At 48.4% G+C, this 14,816-nt stretch overlaps 1 long non-coding RNA gene across 1 annotated transcript in view; it reads right to left on the reverse strand.

Moving 5' to 3' along the window:
* Window positions 1–4,551, reverse strand: part of LOC139364127 (uncharacterized) — a 101,165-nt gene extending 96,614 nt beyond the window's left edge. The window contains exons 1-2 of the long non-coding RNA XR_011625420.1: window positions 4,444–4,551; window positions 3,539–3,544 (exon numbers count right to left, since the gene is read on the reverse strand). This is a non-coding gene — a long non-coding RNA (uncharacterized lncRNA). The remainder of the gene's footprint in view (window positions 1–3,538; window positions 3,545–4,443) is intronic.
* Window positions 4,552–14,816: the final 10,265 nt, after the last annotated feature.

Consider the following 14,816-nt stretch of genomic DNA (forward strand, 5'->3'; position numbering starts at 1 on the left):
GCGGGGCACCAGGATAAGGCAACAGCAGGGGAGCTCTGGCCGGGGTGGGCCAGGCGCCGAGGCCCTCCCCGACACTCCAAATGCAGAATCAGCTTTGGAGGGAGGGATCCCTGTTTCCCCAGGTGACCCCACAATCAGGATGGCTGCTTCAGGAATGTTTCCAGCTTTGGGCCTTGAGTCTAATCATGCCAACCTGGCCCCTGCCGAGTCTCTAAAGAAATCAGGCAATGGGTCTGACAAGTTTTGAAAGGCTTCCATTGCTCTGTGAAACATTCTTGCACAAGTACCTTTAGGAGGGAGTGGCATGCGATAGGTTTCTCAAATATCTTCGCCTCTTCTGTCTAAGGAAGGAGGGAAGGGGAACAGCGGAGAGGACAAATAGAGTGGTGCATAAAGTGTGTGCTAACTCTGAAAAAAAGGAAAAAAAAATCACAACTTTCCACCTCCCTGCAGCCGCTTCACCATGCCGAGGCCGCCCGGTTCTCTTCTGCCTGCCTGTTCTTACCTTCTCAACATCTGGAGATCCAGGAGTTTTCCCTCCTCCCAAGATGCCACTTTCTGAAGCCAAAGCCAATGGTATGGCAATCACGACCCCCACACCATCACAGCTGCCCAAGCACAGGCTCCCCTTCTGCTCCCACCACAACCAAAAGGATCAACATTCAAAAAGGAACAGTGTCTAATGCTCATTTATTGCCAGTGTCATTCTTTTCATTCCTAATCCACCCCAACCTGGGAGCCGTGGCAGCCTGGCCTGGAGGAGAAGTCTCCAGGCGTCAAGATGTGGCCAGAGCCCCCTCAGCACAGCCTCTCTGAACATCGTCCTGCTCCAGCTATGGCCCAGCTGTGAGGACTGGTGGCTATGACACAGAAAGCCCCTGAGGCACCCTGGCCTTCACCAGGCTATAAACACTGTCTCTATCGCCCTCCCAGCAGCAGACCAAAGGTGAACCTGGATGTGACCCCGCAGAGCTTGAGGGAGAACCAAGCTGGTGCAGGCTGTCCCCAGGGAGGCCCTCTGGCCAGCATGCCTGGCTCCCCTCCCTGCCCCATGCCCTCCCACAGGCCCAGCCTTGGCCACTCGCAGCATTCAAGAATGCACGAGCCAATCCCTTGTGGCAAAGGGGAGGAAGTAGAGCCAGGGACAGATTGTTATAAATAGGCATGTCTGACTGAGAAGGTCACCGGCCAGGGCAAAACGTGCCAGCAATTCTACAAGAGAGAGACAGACATAAATTATCTGAGCATCTTACAACCTCTCTCTTTCTCGGGATGGAGAACAGGAGTGAGTGCCAAGACAGGGCAAGGGCAAGGAGGTGGCCACAGACATCCAGCCAGCAGCTGAAAAGGCTCTTCTATCGAAGAGGCACTTGTACATTGCATCTAGTTCTTAAAGAGGCTGGCTTTTCTTGGCACTCACGAGAGACTGGGGAGAGACCCAGCTGGAGAGCTGGAGGGTCAAAGAGGCATAGTGGGCCCCTCCTAGCCCTTCTCTCTTTTCTAGCCCGTCTGCTCCTCAGCCCTGTCCTGCACTCAGCCTAGTGTGTCTCAGCATGGGGAGGTTTTGCCCTCTGTCCTTTCCCAGGGGACATCTGGCAATGTCAAGAGACATTTTGGTTTCTCTGGACAATCAGGAGGGGGTGCTACTGGCATCTAGAGGGCAGAGGCCAGGGCTGCTGGTAAACATCCTACAATGCACAGGATCCCCACAACAAAGAACTATCTGGCCCCAATTGTTAACAATGCCAAGGTGAGAAATCCTGGCCTAGCCCCTCTCAGGAACCCACTCCACCTCCAGACACCCTCCTCCTTCCCGTTCATTTCCAAGGGCCCTGTCGAGGCAGCCAGAGCACACAAGTACTCATAGCTACGCAAATAGCAACTCCTTATTTGCTGTGTTTGCTCAGCCAATATTGACTTTGCAGCCTAACACTGGTGCTATTGAGCCAGGGTTATTCTCAATATTGTTTGAGCAGCATTAGAACAGCCTGTGATAACCGGCAGCAGAACAGGAAGCTGCGCCTCCCTCCTCAGTCCCCCCTGCCCGTCGCCGCACCCCCTCCGTGGGACGCTCCTGTAAAGACAGAGGAACCTGTGTGCTCATGGAGTCAAGCGGACCTAATGCCCACTCCTCCGCTGAGCAAACACACCGAGGTTAGAGAGGGAGCGTGCTCTCTGGCTAAGTCAATACTCCAGGGAAGTTGGAGCAACTGAAAAAGGTTACTTGGGGAGGCTGTCCTTTGGGGTGGGGCCAGTGAAAAATGATGGTGAGGCAGTTCCAGGCTATCAGCCAAACCCTGCGGTTGGGCTCTGCAGGGAAAGGCCTGCAAGGACTGGAGCTCAGGGGCTCCAGGTGCCCAAGCAAAGAGATGGTGACTCCGTCAATCAGCCAAGTACCCAGTAGGTGGGGGTCTAGTAAGGGCCAGTCGCTTACTGATTGGGACCAGAAGCTTAGAGTAGGAGGGCCCTGTGGATAAGCTAGTGCAGCCACCACGTGTTCATGAGGAAGACCTGGAAAACTAGCCTCTGCCTTGGAGCTTGTCTTACCAGCGCTGAGTGTGAGTTCACAACTGAGCACAACCCACTCCACGGGAAAGCACTCTCCCTGCCCACTGGGAGATGCCAACATCGACTCTGCCACCGTGAAAGACAGGCCTTAAAATTTAGCCCTCGAGAGGGACTGCAGTGACCTCTATTCACATCTGGTGTGAGGATGGGTGGCAGGGTCTTTCTGAGAGTCTCCTCGGAGGGACAGAGGGAACAGGGGAGAGAAAGGAGTGGCCAGGCCTGCACAAGCCCCTTGGGCAAGCAATAGAAGAGGAAGTCGCATTTCTTGCATCCCAGAGCTCACAGTCCAGGGGGAGAACCTGGAGGCACAGCAATGAAACCGTGCAACCAGCATAGAATCAAGGCTCCCGTGTGAGTCTAAGGGGAGTCATGAGCACAGTTGTGCACAACCTGCCCAACCACACCCCGCAGTTCTGCAGTGAGACCAGACAACTCACGGAGTATTCAGAGACAAGAAATCCACATGGAGTAATTGGGGCGGCTTTTCCTTGCCCACAAGTACAGCAAATGTAGGCTTAGCCGTACATTTGGATCTGGGCCCACGCCGTGTCTCCAGGTCAATATTAAACAAGTTGCCAGGATCATCAAGGGGGCATTCTAAAAATTAGCTCCAGCCAGCCCTAGTGGCCTGGAAGTACCAAAATGGTCATTTGCTAAAATTGGCCATTAACATTTTCTACTAACTGCGCTCTCCAAAGACTTGGAAAACGAGGGGGAAAGTCCTTGGAAATCAAGTATTATGTAGACCTTTATGGCAACCTGGACTCCAACCTTCAGAAGCTATTCATTTTTAAAAATACATGGTGGGCATTTTCTACATGTGGTTGAATATTTCATCCAACAGCCAAGTCATTCCAGTTTTTCCCACAGCAGACATGTTAGCCAATGTGCTGCCTGCTCAGTCAGTGCCTCCTTTCCAGACCACCCACAGGAAAGGTCCCTGCCGCCATGTTTATCCGCATTCATGTACCTCTCCCTGGCTGCAGCTGTTGGAACAGCGATGGACTCCTGACTGAGGGGAGGCACCCCATTGGCTAGCCATTGACCAATCAGATTCTGTCTCCCGGGTCTCTGGACTTAGATTCTTGGTATTGGACCTATAACCTGAGAGATCATGTCCAGGTTTAAATGAATAAGTTTAAACCTAAAAAAGGCAGAACAGCCGGGTGTGGTGGCTCAGGCCTGTAATCCCAGCACTTTGGGAGGCACAGGCGGAGGGATCACCTGAGGTTGGGAGTTCGAGACCAGACTTACCAACATGAAGAAACCCCGTCTCTACTAAAAATACAAAATTAGTCTGGCATGGTGGCGCATGCCTGCAATCCCAGTTACCCGGGAGGCTGAGGCAAGAGAATCTTTTGAACCCACGAGGCAGAGGTTGCGCTGAGCCAAGATCGTGCCACTGCACTCCAGCCTGGGCAACAAGAGCAAAACACTGTCAAAAAAATAAGACAGAGGGACGGCAGGAAGGAAGGAAGGAAGGAAGGAAGGAAGGAAGGAAGGAAGGAAGGAAGGAAGGAAGGAAGGAAGGAAGGAAGGAAGGAAGGAAGGAAGGAAGGAAAGAGAGAGAGAAAAGGCAGAACAGAGAAAGCCAGTCTGCAGAGAAAAAAAAAAAAAACAGAGAAACACAGGCAAGAAGCTAGGAGAGTCTCTGATAACTTTCCAGTACACCTTGAGCCTCTCATGGGTCTGGTTGTCATCCCTGCCTTTGAATTCGGTGAGATTCCTTATAGACTTCCAACAAAATCATTATTATTACTGAGAGCTAAATTTATAATACTTCTATTTCTTGCAACCAAACAATTATTGACTGAGACCCCTGTTAAGACATCACCTATGTGCTGCACTGCACTTCTTCAATACTGAGGATCTCACCTCTTCTTCTTGCCCACCTTTAGGTCTAACTGGACCTCCTCTCTCTCCTGGTATTCCTCTGTCTTCATTTTTTTAGTGCTTCCTGTCAGAGTCTCAGGTAGTAATAACCAAGCAGTGTGCCCCAGCGATCAGCAGATGAGTGAGCTGTGTAACCTAGACACCATGTTCCACTTAATGGTTTGTTTGCTCAGCCTACTTCAAAGGAGGCTGTTAGCCTATAAGTCAATAATTAGTCATTCAACAAATATCCATCAAGCTATGGCCCAACCCCAGCAAAGATATGTTAAAAACAAAACAAAACAAAACAAAAAAAACTTTTGAAGAGCAAATATAAGCCTTTATGTACGGTTGACTTAGCCGTTTCTATTTTCCTTTCACAACAGAGGAGCAATGTTGATGTGCTACCAGTCCTAATACAGCTAGAAGTTATCAGTTACACCAATGACCCCATCAAAAAGAGAACTGTTAACACAGGCCCAGCTTTTACTTTGCTTGCAGTGGTGGGGTATTAGCTAATTGTTGCCCATTAAGAGAAACAAATAATCCCCAGTGAATTGCAAAAAGAAGTGGAAGTGGAGCTGAACCACCTGTAAGATGAGGGCTTCTCTTAGCTGCTCACAGCTGCCTGACCCAGTCACAGAAGAAGACGTGGAGGGGATTCATTCCATCTTACTTTTATTGGGTTTCCTTTTACTATGTGAAATCAATCTCAAGAAAACATCTCTCATCCCCCTAAACTCTATCATTGTTCTACTCCTCAATTTTAGTATCGCTACTGTAATAAGATTATAGCTACTACATAATAAGATTAAACATTTAAAACCATCTAACAAATCACCCATAAGCTTACCCCCATCATGCAATCAACAGTCTTCTTTTTTTTTTTTTTTTTTTTTTGCACGTTACCTCCGAAAGGTAGAATTTTCACAGACATGACCCTAGCTTGCATGTCAGGTTGTAATTTGCTGTTTGATCTTGGCTGACATTTTTTCATGTGTAAGCAATATTTTCTAGGCTCATGTTTCCCACTCATGACCTTCACCCCTTCCAAAGCTCTACCCAATTATGACAAGGAATTCCCATTTTTCCCTCCTCTATTCTCCAGCTCTCCTTTGGAGTGCCATTTGCAGAACTGCATGGGGGTTGCCTCACTGCTGTCCACAGGGCCCACTGACAAACCAGGCAGTCGCTTTTCCCCACGCATGGCCGCCCCTGCGGCCACCCCTGTGGCACCCTGCCACTTCTGTGTGAGTGTTCCGCCCATGCCCGTCACCCATCACACACTCTGCTGGGCACCACACACCGCCTCCCCAGGTACTGACGTTTCCTCAGTGTGCTCTTGGCCTTTGCAGGGGCCACAGCTCTCATTTGCCTCCTTGAACACCCAGCACCTAACACAGAACATAACACAGAGCAGATGCTAAAAAATATTGGATGAAAAAATGAGTGAATAAATAAACTAATGCCTTGTGGATGGACAAAGGAGCCATAAAGTCCCCTGGCCTCCTCTTTCTGCACCTGCTTCTCCTTCACCCACAGCGCTCTGCCACCCTTGCCAATGTATATGCTTTGAGGACTCATTCCCTAAACATCCATCTCAGGGCCTACCATCTGCACACACAAGAAGGGCCAGGCTGCAGGGACTGGGAGTTGGTTCAGTTTATGTTGTCTTGAATCAGAGAAAGGAGCATCCCAGGACTTTTCCCGCTGTCAGCTGTTCCCTCCCACTCTTTCCTGTCTGAGCTCTGGCTCTCCTCCCCATCTCGCCATGAATTCTTCCCATCACATCGGGGCATCTCCCTTCTCTTGCTCACTTAAAACAGGTAGAGAGCACCTGCTGTGTCCCAGATGCAGACACATCAGAGGAATCACTGTCCTCAAGGAGCTCACAGTCTGGCAGGTCACTGAGATGAAAATAAATGCAGTAATATGATCTTACTGAGGAGAAGGCTGAGGAGCCTCGTCACAGAGCATAAATGGCATCTCTAGCTGTGCACATGAGTACTTTACGTGCCTCATGGGCTGAGGTCCCTCAGTGGCCTGCAGTGGGGTCTGATGTTCTAGTTTCAAGGTGTCCCTTTGGGTTAAGCATTGCCCTCTTCTTGCTACTGCTGTCAAAGGTGAATCCCCACCTTCACATCCCTCAGACTCTAGGATATGAAGCTCTCTGCCCTCTCCGGAAGGGTTAGGGTTGCACTAGAGCATAAGCTTGCTGGCAGCTGGGGAAGGAGTATTATTGTGAGGAAGACATAGGAAGACAGCTTGGAGGCTCCAATGACCCACTTCCCCATGGTGAAGGTCAGCTCTTCAGAGGGTGAACCAGAGGCAATGGCTGACACACCCAGGTCGCCTTATGACTTTATACCCTGAAAGACGTTGGAAGCTTCATTCCTGAACCATCAGCAGAGCTTCGAACCTGTAAGGGAACCTAGAGCTCTCTCTGTTTGGACCTGCTCAGTTTTACTGCTAGGGAAACTGAGCCCAAAGAAAAGAAAAATGAGTGGGTCTCTCCCTTAAGATTCCCGTAATCGTGCATTGACTCCTGTTTTGCAAAATGACACTGGAACATGTGTACCTCCCTTGATCAAATAATTCCACTTTGAGAATCTATCTAAGGAAATAATCCTAAGCACAGAAAAAGCTTTGGGCACAAAGAGAGGTTCATCACAGCATCGTTCAAACACAAAGTACAAAATGAAGAGGGAACAGACCAAGTAATTCTCCTCAATGGAAAACAGGTTGCAGTCTCTCCACTAAAAATTATAACTCAGCCCAACTTTTTAATAAGTGGGAAAATTCTAGTATGATATTAGAGTGGGGGTTGATGCAAATTTTTACGTGAGCCTATGTGAAAAAAGCAACTGCATAGAACTGAGAATGAACAGAAAAAAGTTGGTTTTCCTGTGTGTTCTGCTTGTTCCTTTTGTATTTTTAAGCAGCTATCATAGGTAGTGAGGTTATAAAAGAATATCCTCCAAGAGACTTTCATATTGGAAAAAATTAAACTTCTGTTTTTTAAATTTTATTTTTATTTTGTGTGTGTGTGTGTGTGTGACAGGGTCTCTCTCTCTCTTGCCCAGATTGGAGGGCAGTAGCACAATCACAGCTCACGATAGCTTCCAACTCCTGGGTTCAAGCAATCTTCCCACCTCAGCCTCCCAAGTAGCTGGGACTATAGGCACATGCCACCATGCCTAGCTAATTTTTTTTTAAATAAGAGACAAGGTCTCACTATGTTGCCCAGGTTGGTCTCAAACTCCTGGCTTCAAGTGATCCTCTCACCTTGGCTTCCCAAAGTGTTGGTTTTACAGGCATGAGCCACTATACTCCATCAAAAATTTGATTTTTAAATGAAGATATTGAGGAGTCAACTTACCAAGAAAGGAAAGGTAGTTGCTAGCAGCTGGGGCAGCCTGTCACAATGAGTACAAAGGCCACTATCAGAGCCACTCTTTCCTCAAATGATCCCTTAGGACTTCTGCTAGACCACCAAATATTCACTAGGATGTAATCACTCAAAAAGATTTGCTAAGCATTTACTGGCACTAACAGCGGCAGGCACTGTTTTGATTGCTGGGGATACAGAAGTAAACAAGGCAGATGGGATCCCTGCTCTCACAGAGCACAGTTTAGTAAGGGAGGCATTAAATGATTCTGACCATAATTATGAACTATGAAAATTATGAACTATGAGCTATAGTTCATAATTTATCATGAACTACAAGGAGTCCCCCCCTATCAATTGGGATTGGGTTTGGTTGCCAGTAACAGAAATCCAACTATAGTGATGAAAACAAATGAAGGCTTTATCTCTTCCATAAAACAAGTCTAGAAAAGGGGAGCCCAGGGTGGGAACGGTGGCTCCCACAAAGTCCTCAGGGTTTTCCTATCTTTCTGTTCTCATATCCTTAGTGCACAAGCCCAAAATAGGTGCTGTGGCTCCAGTCATCACATTTGTGTTCTGGGTAAAATGAAGGAAAGGTCCAAAGAACAAAATGCAAAGAGAAAAAATGAGTTGACTCCTTCTCAATTTCCTGGAAGGCTTACTCGGCAACTTCCTAGCTGCCCGGAAGGCTGCAAAATGTGGTCTTTTAACTGTACATGTTTCTTCCTCGTTAAATCAGGAGTTGTTACAGAAGAAGAAGGTAATCATGGACATCAGGAAGGAACCAGAAATCTGCCCCAGAGGATGTAAGAACAAAGCATAGGGGGATTGATTGAACCAAGTCAAGGTTGGAAGTCAAGGCTGTAAGAGTTCACCTGAGGCCTGAAGGCTACATGAGATTGAGACAAGCAGAGGGGTTGGGAAGAATTCTAGGCAGAGGACAATTCTGATATGAGCTCAACAGGGCAGCAGAGAGAGCTGTGGAGTGGGTCAGAAGACCTGGCTATAAGTCCGGGCTGTGCAGGAACATCATGCTCCTTTCAGATCCTCTCCAGCTGTAAAGTGAGAACTCTGCACTCAAATCCTGTGAAATATTTATTAGGACCTCTGCTAGGCCATGCTGGGGCAGGTAGAGGGCACGGCACTTTATGCCACAGCCCCATTCTCTTAGGGCGTACAGACAAGATGGAGAGAGGAAACTCATACTGTTTGGAAGCTGTAAGGAGAGAACTGGATCAGGCACAGAAACTAAGCCCCCAAGGAGGGTTCAGAGTTCATATCTGGACACCATCAGGGTCAGACATGGCCTTGCATCCATCTGGGATGTTCCACTGCCAGGCCAGCATTCTCCCTGCAGGCACAGAGGTAATGGTTGCACACATCCCTGAAGGCCTCTCCTTGGACGTGATTCTTGATGAAGCCGCATTGTGGGGCTGGGATGGTGGTGGGGGAATGAGGAGAAGCACCACTCACCGAGCACGTTCTGCAGGTTCATTTTCACAACTGCTCCATCAGGTAGGCAGTCGTTATTTCCAGTTCACAAATGAGGAAGCCGAGGCTTAGGGAGATAAAGTGACTTGTCCACATGACGATTCTGAGTGACTGTGAAATATTTATCAGGACCTCTGCTAGGCTATGCTGGGGCAGGGAGAGGGCACAGCACTTTATGCCACAGCCCCATTCTCTTAGGGCATACAGACAAGATGGAGAGAGGAAACTCATACTGTTGGAAGCTGCATGGATGAGAGGATGCTGAGGGGAGTCCTCAGAAAGCCCCAAAGCCTGTGACTGCAGAACTTCGGCCAAGCGTCCCCTTGGGGCTCAGTTTCCTCATTGTAAAATGAAGTCACCTTTGCTGTGCTAATGACAGTCATCACAGCTCCCATGCATCCAGCACCTACAATGCGCAGGTGCCTTCCCCTCCGCATTGTTTCATCTCCACGACAACCCAGTTGTCGGCCCCAAGTTTACAGACAAGGATTGGACCCCAAGTCCCTCCGTGGCTCTGACCACCGCCAGGGCCTGCCTCTTGAAGATCCAGAGAAGACCATTCCCTGTGCCAGGGTGGACATCGCCCCCGCTTCCCCTTGTCCTCGCCAGGCATCCAGAGCAGGGCGGGTATGTAGACGTGCCCCTGGCTAGTGGACCAGCTGTGGGAAGACACCAAAGGAAGCCTGTCACATTATTACTATTCAGGTCAAAACACCTCCCTGCGTTTAGACAAATTACAATCCGTAATTAGTTGCCATCACAGTGCAACAAGCCCACTGTGGTTTCAAAATCAGTGACTGCTTTATTTAGCTACAGCGGTTGCAGCCAGGGACCACTGGGTTCTGCGTCAAAGAAAATATCTGGGCTTTGGCTTTCCAAACTTCTCTTAGCCAGTCCCCTCCCAGTTCCACATGCACACCCCTGACCTCCACCCTATGCCACAGTCTTAAGCCAGGGTCTCCACACCCATCCTTAAACTCTGAGTTCTGTAGTTTGTCCTTCCCTCTCTGTGCTTCCAAACTTATCCATCCTTTAAAGCCTAGCCTGGGGTCTCCTCCTCCAGGAAGGCCTCCCTGACTATCCCAGACCCACCAGCCTCTCTCACTTCTCCACCCACATTGCTTTTCCATGCATTGGCTCACTAGCTCTCACATGGGGGCTGGAAAGAGAGAAGGAAGGGAAGGTAGACTGTGGAATAGGAGAGAGAAAGATGTGCCACAACTCCAGCCTTGGCACTGCGTTCCTGTGCTCTAGGGAAGAGGGAACCAGGGAAAAGGGGAGGGAGGGTTGATAGAGCCAGGTTAGAGTATGCTGCCTGCTCTGGTGTGGGAGAGTCTTGGCAGAGCTGGAGCTCTACATTCCGGAGGATTGTGGAGGAGAGGCTGGAGGTGTGGCATTGGGCAAAACCAGGTTCTTTCATGTGAATCTGAGCTAACAGTGATTGGCTATCAAAGACTCCTTTGATATCGGCTTTGCAAAGCCAGGACTTCCAGAACATGGAGGGGCAAGGACACAGCATTCACAAGGTGCTAGGACACATTCAGCAGCTCCCTCGCCAAACATTAGAAGAAATGTTGGATTTTTCTTAAGAAAGCACAACTCCATATAATTTTGCTCAATAGACTTTTTAAACAGGAATCTAGTGATGACGCTGAGTATTCAGGGCTTAGGATCCTTGCTACTCTGAGAGATGGGTCCACAGTCAGCCTGGCTCATGGAGGCTAGGGACAGGCAGCCCAGAGCGGAGCGTCCCAAGAGAAGCTGATGTTTCCGGAGGTTTCCTTCTCTCTCCGTTGCCTAGAGAGTGGCCTCTCCCACATTGCTGTCTCTCAGGCTTTCAGGCCCAGGACTCCCAGCCCAGGATCCAGGACAGACACCCCTAGAATTACGGGGTGATTTCAGAAATCAGGCATTCTGTTTTAGTCTGCTGGGGCTGCCATAACAAAATACTGCAGAATACTGGGCAGCTTAAACAACAGAAATTTATTGTTTCCCAATTCTGAAAGCTGGAAGTCCAAAATGAAGGTTCCAGTGGATTCCGTTTCTGGGGAGGTGCCTTTTCCTGGCCTGTATACGGCTGCCTCCTCACTGTGTTCTCACACGGCCTCTCCTTGCCAGGAGCACACACGGATAGAGGGAGAGATTGCTACTTACAAAGGCACTAGTTCCATCAGCTCAGGGCCCGACTCTTATGGCTTTATTTAATGTTAATTATTCCCTTAAAGGCCCCATCTCCAACTATAGTCACACTGGGGGTTAGGGCTTCAACATATGAAGTTTGATAGGACATAAACATTCAATCCATAACGCATTCCAAACTCTATCTTATCATAAACCCCTTCACAACCTTCCTGGTAAAGTAGCAGTCCAGGGACAAGATTATTATCCCATGCAGCAGATGACAAAAGAGACCCCCGAGGAATGGGCCACTCATAGAGGCACCAAGCCAGGGTGTGATAGAGAAAGAGTACCGTACTCTCGTGATGCTTGTGCCAGTGCTTTTCCACCTCTGGGTTCTATCCTTCTTCCCATCCCCATGGGGACCAGTTTTAGCTGCTTGTCCAGTGACTCCACTCAGTATGGCACCTAATGATGGCTTAAGGCATTGTGTCCGGAGTTGGTTCCTTCCAGTGGGTTCTTGGCCTCACTGACTTCAAGAATGAAGCCAGGGACCTTCCCAGTGAGTGGTTACAGCACTTAAAGGTGGCACGGACCCAAAGACTGAGCAGCACCAAGATTTATTGTGAAGAGTGAAAAAGCATAGCTTCCACGCGATAGAAGGAGACCCGAGCTGGTCGCCCCTGCTGCCTGGGGAGGCCAGCTTTTATTCCCTTATTTGTCCCCACCCATGTCCTGCTGATTGGTCCATTTTACAGAGCACTAATTGGTCTATTTTACAGGGTGTGATTGGTCCATTTTACAGAGTGCTGATTGGTCCATTTTACAAACCTCTAGCCACAGAGCCCTGATTGGTGCGTTTTACAATCCTAGCTACAGAGTGCTGATTGGTGCATATTACAATCAATATAGAAAAATTCTCTAAGTCCGCACCTGACCCGGAAGTCCAGCTGGCTTCACCTCTCGGCATCAGCAAATGTCCAACATTCTAGACCGAAGGCATGCACTGATGAAGTGGGTCGAGGAGTTTCGGGTTACTTCCTGGGGTCAGAGCCTCCTCCTCTTGCAAAAGTCAGGTTGAACTAGCTTCCCCATAGCTCCCACATTCTGTGGTCCCATAAAATGTTTCTAATAAGGGAGAAGTGGGGCACAAGAAATTCTATGCAATATTCATTTCTTTTTTTATAAGTGTAAGGTCAAAGGACTGGTAGAAAAGGACCAAAAAGGCATATGCACTGACTTCAGTGAGGTGGGGGCAGAACAAGTGCACTGACCTCTGAAGAAACTGAAGGCCAGAAAAGGGTTGAAGAGGTGGAGTTCCTGGGAAAAGTCAGAGAATTGGAGCTTCTCAATTCCCAGTCATGCCTATGAGCTGGAGACCCATGCAGTCCAGCTCAGTCTGCCCACACCCTTCGGCCTGGGCAAGCAGGTAGAACACGAGCCAGTCCCTGGGGCAACCTGGGAGCTGACACCTGCTCTGTCTGCAGGTACTGGCAGGGGCTTGCCCAGGTTTGAGCGACCCTTCTCCCTGGAGGGCCATGTTACCTCCAGGCCTTCTTCTTGCATTGCACACACAGGCTGCCAATGCCCAGGCCAGCCATTGCCCTGATGGCAGATGGGACTGGCTGAGGTCCTCACAGGGTTACCTCCTGAGCTGGTCAGGCCACCCCCAACCTTTATCTGCTTGAATCGCAGTTCCACCACTCCCTGCAGTCCCCTAGTCATCCCAGCCCCCGAGCTATTTTCCTCCTCCGAGGGCCTACAGACCTTACATTCTGTGTCATCCAGGCTGTCTGCTGTTCCACGTCATACAATGTTTGCCAACTGACTGATTGACTGTAGCCCCCAGAGCAGAAGCAGAGACTTGGCTAGGGGACAGACTAAGGAGGGAAACATCAAAACAAGCATTCCCTAGGGAATGCCAAAATAAGAAACAAGAGGGCCCTCCGGCACACATTCGTCGTCCCATGCTCTCCTGCCTCCAAAGAGACCCTGAACCAGCTTTGATCGTTCATTCATTTAAAAAAATGTTTACCAAGTGCTGCTACGTGCCAGGCACGGTGCTAAAGGCTGAGATGCAGCCATGAACACAGCCTCTGACTTCAAAGTGTTTATAGACCAGTAAAAAGGGCAGACATTAACCAAATAATTACCCAATGAATTAATTAACTGCCGTTAGAATTGATGCTGGGAAGAGTAAGTACATGCAGGGTGCTAAAACCGAACACTTGTCAGTGGGAGCATAGCTGTGGTAGAGTCACCAAAAGTTCAGAGAAGAAGTGATATTTTAGCTCAAACCTAAAGATGGTCTTTAGTAGGGAAATGGGAAACTGGAAACAGCCTGCACAAAGACCCTGAGGCAGGAAGAAGCATGGAACGTTCCAGATATCTGGAGATAGTCAGTGTGGTTGGAACTCAGAGTCACACGGGTAAGAGGAGGCTGTGATGAGGCTGAAGCAGCAGCAGGGACTTCCAGGCCAGCAAAGAACCTGATCTGGGCAGGTGGGGAATCCAGGAAGTGTTTCAGCAAAGAAGGAGCTCTCTGCTTTTCAACCTGGCTATGGCGATTTATCATCCTGGCCTAGACCATCTCTCTTCCAAGCGGCAGCACACATAGAGATTTGCTCTTCCTCTCTGGAAGTCAACCCAGATTAACATCCTGCATCTGCTCAACTCCATGAATAATGACAGCGTTTTCCACCCACTGTCTCTTTTCATACTCACAGAACACTCATTGGGTAGATGTCTTTAGCCTACTTTGCAGATGAAGATGTTGAATCTACTAAGAGGGAAAATCTAGAAATTTAAAAAGTACCACATATTCCAAAGCATATGAAAACATTTGGGATCAGTCTGCTTTTCTGAATTGCCTGTTCATAAGTAGGTATAGGCATAAGGTTAAGTAGATAGACATAGAGACAGAAATAAATAAGAAATGTAGGGAAATCAAGGGTTAAAATAACTCAAGATCTTAAACTACTGGTTTGGACTGACTACACATTTTATCCACCTATGTGCTGGCTATAAGATGCTTCTAAACTAAGCTTCAAAGTCTAAAATCTAATAAATAAATAAATAGATCTTTTCACCTGGAAATGCTATTTCAATGTCTATTACAACTTAAATTAAAATGATAAATAATAATAATAAGTGGATATAAGTCCTAGATCACAAACTCAGGTTTGCAAGAAATGTCCCTTTCTTTCATTCCACTAATTACCCCAGTGCATGGTCTTGAACCCCCTTAGGGCTAAGGTCTGGGCCTCCACTCCATCAAAAATCTATCATTGCTGATGTCTGTTCATAAGAAAACAGAGAGCCAGGTTTGCAAAAAAAAAAAAAAAAAAAATGAGAAGATAGAAACTGCATCTGAAAGAAA

This window comes from Macaca nemestrina, chromosome 7 (genome assembly GCF_043159975.1).
Source record: "Macaca nemestrina isolate mMacNem1 chromosome 7, mMacNem.hap1, whole genome shotgun sequence".
NCBI classification, from domain to species: domain Eukaryota; kingdom Metazoa; phylum Chordata; class Mammalia; order Primates; family Cercopithecidae; genus Macaca; species Macaca nemestrina.